General features: G+C 33.1%; 1 protein-coding gene across 10 annotated transcripts in view; it reads left to right on the forward strand.

Moving 5' to 3' along the window:
* LOC109828821 (NADH dehydrogenase (ubiquinone) complex I, assembly factor 6) overlaps window positions 3,720-6,990 on the forward strand; it is a 9,636-nt gene continuing 6,365 nt past the window's right edge. For 4 of the 10 annotated variants that reach the window (XM_020395769.1, XM_020395767.1, XM_020395772.1 and 1 more), the window contains exons 1-3: window positions 3,721-3,868; window positions 3,976-4,175; window positions 4,413-4,475. The gene's annotated coding sequence lies outside the window, so the exon portion shown is untranslated. Of the gene's footprint in view, window positions 3,869-3,944; window positions 4,176-4,226; window positions 4,304-4,412; window positions 4,476-6,990 lie in introns of those variants that run through there. The other 6 variants (XM_020395771.1, XM_020395770.1, XM_020395775.1 and 3 more) reach the window with 3 other exon arrangements.

A 6,990-nucleotide genomic window follows, 5' to 3' on the forward strand; every position in this document is an offset into this window, starting at 1 on the left:
ATGTATATATATAAAACTATATATATGCATAGAAACCAAAACTTGTGTATATATATATATATATATATATATGAAGAAACCAATAAATGTGTGTGTATAGATATTGAGCTTAGAGTATATAACACACATAATATAAAATCTAAAACTACATTACCCAAGCAATCTTGATTTTCAATTAAGCTTGACTTGGTACACTTGCGGATGAAACTTGAACTTGATCTTTAACTTGAATTGTATAGGCTTCAACCCGACATTCCGCCAACCTCCTTTGGATATCATCGTTGAAGCGCAATCCATCCAACCTCCAACAACGTTGTTTGTCTATAATGAATAGATAATACAAGCACTAGACAAACAACATTAGTTATAAATTGTTTGTTAAATATCATCAAAACAAGAAGGCCAACATTTATGTGCCAGTTGTGACATATGCATGTACACATGTAGGATTTTGGGAAGCTAGGAGGTATATAAGTTTAACTATGTCATACTATTTTTTCTTTGACACGAGACCTCTTCTATAACGTAAAATCCACATGTTCATGTCAACAACACACTCACAACATATAGTATTACGTCAAACGTTATTCATTTCAGCGAAAATGTTATAGTTGTGCAAAGAGAATTCCAGGTCATGGCTAGGATCTTGGATAGAAGTAATAATTTATTGGGGAATTCTTGATGATGGATAGTAACCTTGAGAAGGTATTATTTGCGGCTACAACCATGAAAGAAGACTCAGCCAAATAAGTTTCTATGCATGATTTCAATAATGCTTATGATTGTTAATAATATAATCTGTATACGATTCACTACACTTGCTTATTTGTCCTCCAAATTGTTTCGGTCCCCTAATATTTATTTATAACTTAACTAATAAAGAATCTATTAGGGATACTCTGTTGAAGTTATTTAAGTTTTTAAATGATTAAAGTAAATGTTATGGACAATGAACTTGAATGAGAGGTTAAATATGAAAATTCAAGTAAATACTAACTTAGGTTTCGAAATGATGCTTATATATGTGTCAGACTAACTACCTACTTGTTTTGACCTTTAGAAATAAAAAAAATATTTATATTTTATTATGTTTTATAAGATACAGTAAATGAGAGCATAACAATTGTATAATCACACTATGAACTCATGCTTAGATTCAGTGCTGAAAGCTACAATTACACAATTTACTGTTGGATTTTGAAAAATTGCAGAGGTTATAGAAAAGGGCATTTAGAAGCTTGTAGCTTGCTCAAGTCTTTCCTTTATACACTACACAATCATCCTATAATTTTCACCCAGCTCTATTTGTGTTACTTAGTTCAATTAAATTTTATGAACACAAGTTGCTTTTATTTTCTTGATGTTTGGTAAAGAATTTATGGTATTAGTTTTGGGATCCAAGTGCCATGATTGTTATTCAACAGATATAGAAACATTAAAAGTGCTTCTACCTTAATAATTACACGTATATACATATAAATTTGCATGAACACACACACACACACACACACATATTCATATATGCGTATATACATACATATAAACATATGTGTGCACACACGGATACATTTACAGATGCCAAATTACAATGGGTGTGGTTGACATGAGTCTAGGAAGCAAATAATGGAGGAGCTTGGAGGACTAAAGAGGTCCTATTATAGAGATCCACAACAATTGAACAACTGCGAATGACATCTCTTTGAGTATGATATCAACAAGTGTGATGTCTATGCTTTATACAGATTAGAACTAATATTTGTTAACTCAAAAAAGAGTTCAAAGGCAAAGGTAGCAAGTGATTCTCTTGTGGATCTTCAGTGTCAAATAGGGCGGCTTAATGTAGAGAATGCTAAAGATAGCAGACGATATTCAAAAGGAAGGACAAAGGCTAACCAGAAGGTTGTTAGTGAAAATTTTTATTCAGCTGCCGACTTAGCTAGAAAGGGTTCTTGGAGTTAAAACTATGAGGGAAAAAAAAGGTGATTGTCTTCTTTTATTTCCGTGAAATAAAAATTAGTCATGCTCTAACTTTGAATTATGGAAATGGTGTGTTTGGAGCTTGTGAAACCTTAGTTTGTTGAATCCTTAATGAGCATTTTTAGATTTTATATGGAGATTGTGAAATTTTCATGGGTGAATATATGTACTCACACATTAGGTATTACAAGGCATTAGTCAAGGTTCTAATGCCATGAGCATGAATTTACATCCACATCATTAAACATTACTTTTAGATATATTCTTGTGATAGCATTTGATTGATCTAGATGCAACTAGTGTACTATCACCCAATCAATCACTAAATGTAATTTCATTGTTCAAATGTTATGAATTTTTAGCTTCTATCTATATGTTTAATCCATTGTTTACATTTAATATTTATACCAAATCTTCCCTAAATAAAATTATAAATTAAAAATAAATAATAAATATTTTAACATGTGCATTGCACGTGCAATCCAACTAGTACATATATGTATAGTGGTAAACAAATGAGATATGTTTGATAAACGAGGGCTAAAAATTAGAAACCAATTGAGTTGTTTATTCCTACCTACGGATTGTTTCCAACCTCACTAGATATAATTTCTGTCTAAGAAATCATTTCACGTCTAGCTATACATTTGACTTCAGTAAGTATAGCATATGATATTAGCAGCGACTTGTTACGATGCACGTGTAACATGCTAATATGATGATATTTCTATTTCTTTAGGTTCTTGCGATTGTAACTATAAAGACAAAGCCAAGCTTTTGGGTCGGTTGAAGATGACTATTATGGGTGGAAATGAACTAAATAATTAACTGTTTGAGTAACTATTCGACTATATTTGATTCAGTAGTTCATTTAATATTAACAAATAATTTTTGGTATTTGAGTTCATTAACACAGAGAATTTAATCCAGACATATATTTGATCCATTCATTATTAAAATATTTGAATAAAATTTGATAGCTTATAATTTGTATAATTACCCACATGATGTTATATTTTCAACCCACTTACTATTTCTACTTAAATTCTATATACTAAAATTTGAAAGACTTAAATAATCTTTAATTCGATATATATTCATTATAATTATAAAGGATTAATTTTTATTTATAAATTTCACGTTAAAAACCAAACTCTTTAGTGAAATTAATATATATATAGTTTGATATTCAATAAATATTCATGAATATTCATGATTTTTTTTTTCAAATACCGAGTATTCGAGTTCGAGTTCAAGAAACTCCGGATATGGATACTCGGATTCGGATTCGAACTTGATAATTTTCAACATATTACAAATACCACGACCATAGCATTTGATTTGATTCGATCGTTTGCCACCCATAATGGTGATGCAATGTTCAATGTTCTAATCAATAAAATTAGCTATATAATATTAATAAATTTACAATTACGAAGAAAAAGAGTTCAAGACACGAGTCAACTCGCAGCTTGCACCCTTGTGGGCTAGGTCGGACCCGGCCCCGGAACAATGCGGGTCATGGACCGGGTTGGGCTGCCGAAACAAAGGAGTAGTCCGGCTACCGGGGTCCCGAGATCAGACTGTCTTGGCAAGAAAACCTGGGTTGGTCGGTTCATGGGTTCGGTGCAACCTGGCCCACACTACCCTTACTTTGGACTCCAACTTAGACGCTCTTCGTAACCATAATCTATTTTCTTTAGAACCAGGCTTCATATTAAAAATACTTATGTGACAAATATAGTTCAAATTTTGTATCACTGGAAATTTTATTATTTACTTTTACTTGAATGTTACGATTTTCCCCCCCTTCAGTCCGATAATATCACTGAGTGAACAAGTAGTATGTGTGAGATTTTTGATCAATCCTGAGGAAATTAGAAATCCTAAGGTTGATCAGATTGGTGTATTGTTTTCTTTTTCTTTTTTTTTCTTGAATTTTGTGATTTTGTTCTTCATTCCTTTTGAGTTTGATATCAGTGAGCTGCGTTCAATTAGGTTGGCAACTTTTCGACTGAACATGATCCGACCGACAGTATACTTATCGCTGTTTAAGCTGTTTGATGAGGACACGCTCCGACTCCGAGTGTAATTTATCGGGTACCGACCTGGCTGGCCTCTTCTCTCTCTCGTCTGTCAAAGTCCTGTGCTCGTTTCTAACTCCCGACCTCGACTCTCCTCTTCTCTCTCGATCGCAGGTAATCTCTATTTCTCTCTCTCCCTCTCTCTCCCCGCTCTCCCCCCTCTCCCCCCTACAGTCGAAACCCTAGATATGGCCTAGGGTTTAGGGCGTGATCTTCGCTGCTGGAACCCTAGATCAGAGCTGGTACTCTCGATGTGACCTCCATTGATGGTGGCTTATGTTATCTGAACATTATTTTGACCAATTTTATTTCTTATTTTTTTTTAATAATTTCATTGTGAATATGCATTAGGGTTTGGTGATTTTGATGGATTCTTAGCTAAATCGGGCAAGGAGAGCTTCTCTCATCCCAAAGGTACAACCTTTTTTCTTTCTTTTCATTTTATTGAGAAATTTTCCTTTTCATTCTGTTGTCATTTTAGTTTATCTTTTTGACTGTGGTAGCGAAACCCATTTTGAATTTGCACTTTGGTTAGGTGGTTAATTGTTTTATTCAAATAAAAGAAGGAAGTAATTGGTTGTAAATAAGATGGATATATGTATGAAGTTTTTCTGTGTAGGAGAGCTTTGATTTGCTTGCAGTAGACCTTACATGCGACTTTTATTTTATATACACATATAGGTATGTGTAGTATTTGAATCGTGCCTAATTTTATACTTCACTTTGACAGTAAATATAATGTATATATAGATCCAAACGAACTACTATTTCACTGCTAGCCCGTGGTTAGGTTCTAAGTGCACTCAAGGGAACAGGTACATAAATGATCCCATGAATTTAGAGTCTGAAATGGAGGCAGAACAGGATTAATCATTTTCGGACAGTAGCCGTGAGCTTTATAACTGGTTTAATTAGTTACTCATCAACCGATTATATAGTTCTTTTTGTGAATGAGAGGTGTTGGAAGCACAAGCTATCTACAACTTGCTTTTATCTCAACCATGAGAATGGGGGAAAAAGTTGAAGAGGCCTCATCCTCTTGTGCTGAATTTAGCTTTAGGCCATGAATTGGACATGACCTGAGCAAGTATAATGTGCTGTTTATGTTATTAGTAGTAATTCATGTCTGTTTAGGAGAAATATGGGTTGACAAGCTAAAGTCATGAAACAGGTTCGATGTAAACTGATGATGTATTCACACATAGTCATGTTGTCAATGGAATATAGTAATTGAAGAGAATAGGTTACTAAGCTTAGGCCCTAGTCTTAGAATAAGACTAATAAGATGTAAAACAACAATTTATGCAAGTTGTAATAACATTTCATATTTTTGTGTGTGAATTTTAAAATAGTGAATTTCTTCGAGCTTCAGGCTTTACATCGCTTATTGTTCTAGCTCATTTATCAGCATAGGATTGTAGAAAATCTGCTTATGAACTTTTATTCTGCTTTTAGACTGTGGTATAGTGTGCTTGACAGGCATATTAACAAAATTGGGTTCAGTAAGGTTCATCTTAAACTCTTGTAACAATGTATACTTCAGTTGACATTCCATTGCCCCGTTCGATTCCCCTTTTTTGATACAAGCTGATGCATTGCAAACACTAGTATATTTTTAAGAATACATCAAAGTTACATGCTTTTTGTTGATTAAACTTGATAGCTTTGAATATGGTTGTCTTTTAATCTGGATTGTCACTTCTTTTAATGTGATAGGTTAAAAATGATAAATGATGGATCCAACATAAATGTACAAGGGAAGAATTTGAGAGGAAAGAGGAGGAGGGGGAGAAGATTATTATGATAAATTGATAATGATTAGTTTCACAGTTGCTACCATTGATGCTTGGTACTATACGAAGTACATGTTAAAGGAGAGTTCAAGAACACATGAAGAAAAGGATGAAAGGGCATACCTTAAAAAGTCTTGGATTTGAACTCTTATTTGCAATGCAAATAACTATATTGAACAACTAAGAATGAATCCTCAAGCTTTTAAGAGGTTATGTGATGTCTTGCATATTAGAGGAGGATCAGTAGCATCAAGAAATGTTACGATTGAGGAAATTGTCGCAATGTTTTTGCATATTTTAGCTCATAATGTATAAATAAGACAAGAAAAACAGATTTTTATCATTCATATGAAACAATTAGTCCGCAATTCCACAAAGTACTTCAAGCAGTTATGAATATAGGAAGCCTCTACATTAGAAAAGAATATACAAATCGTAATGAGAGAGACATGGAGAAGAGGTAATGGTTTGAGGTAACTGTGGCTTTTAATTTTTTTTCTAGGTTCCCATGTTTATTACTTTGGTTTTATAGAACTATTTGTAAGGTTGTACAATTTTCGGGTGCTATCGGGGTACTTGATGGGATTCATATCCAATTAACTGTGCCTTTAGAAGATCAAAGTTAATATCGAACTAGAAAAGGGGAGACAAGTACAAATGTACTTGGTGTTTGTGATGTCAATTTGAGATTTAAATAGTGAGTAGTGATTTCTAAGTAGGACAGAGCTAGGATATAGTGGGTGGTGTCAACTGACACCATCCTTGATCAAAGTAAGAAGTTATGTGACTGTATAAAGCGAAGTGACACCCTTAAATCATTTTAATAGTGGGTAGTGATCCATTACTTCTTAATGGGCCAAGCTTAAAAATAAAGTGATCCGAAACGCATTAATTTAAATGACCCAATTCACCAACATATTAAAGAGCTATCATAATTTTGGAAAAAAAATAATAGAAAGTTTACATTGAAGAGGATGTATTTAGTGTTATTTTGAGTGAGGTTATCATGCAACAATTTCAAAAGGTGAGAACAGGTAGGGTCAATTGTAATTGTATTTAGTTAAATATCTTTTGTATAATTGTATATCATTAAAGTTACTAATTATATTGAATGTGAGAAAAATTGGTAATATTGT

This window comes from Asparagus officinalis, chromosome 1 (assembly GCF_001876935.1).
Source record: "Asparagus officinalis chromosome 1, Aspof.V1, whole genome shotgun sequence".
NCBI lineage: Eukaryota > Viridiplantae > Streptophyta > Magnoliopsida > Asparagales > Asparagaceae > Asparagus > Asparagus officinalis.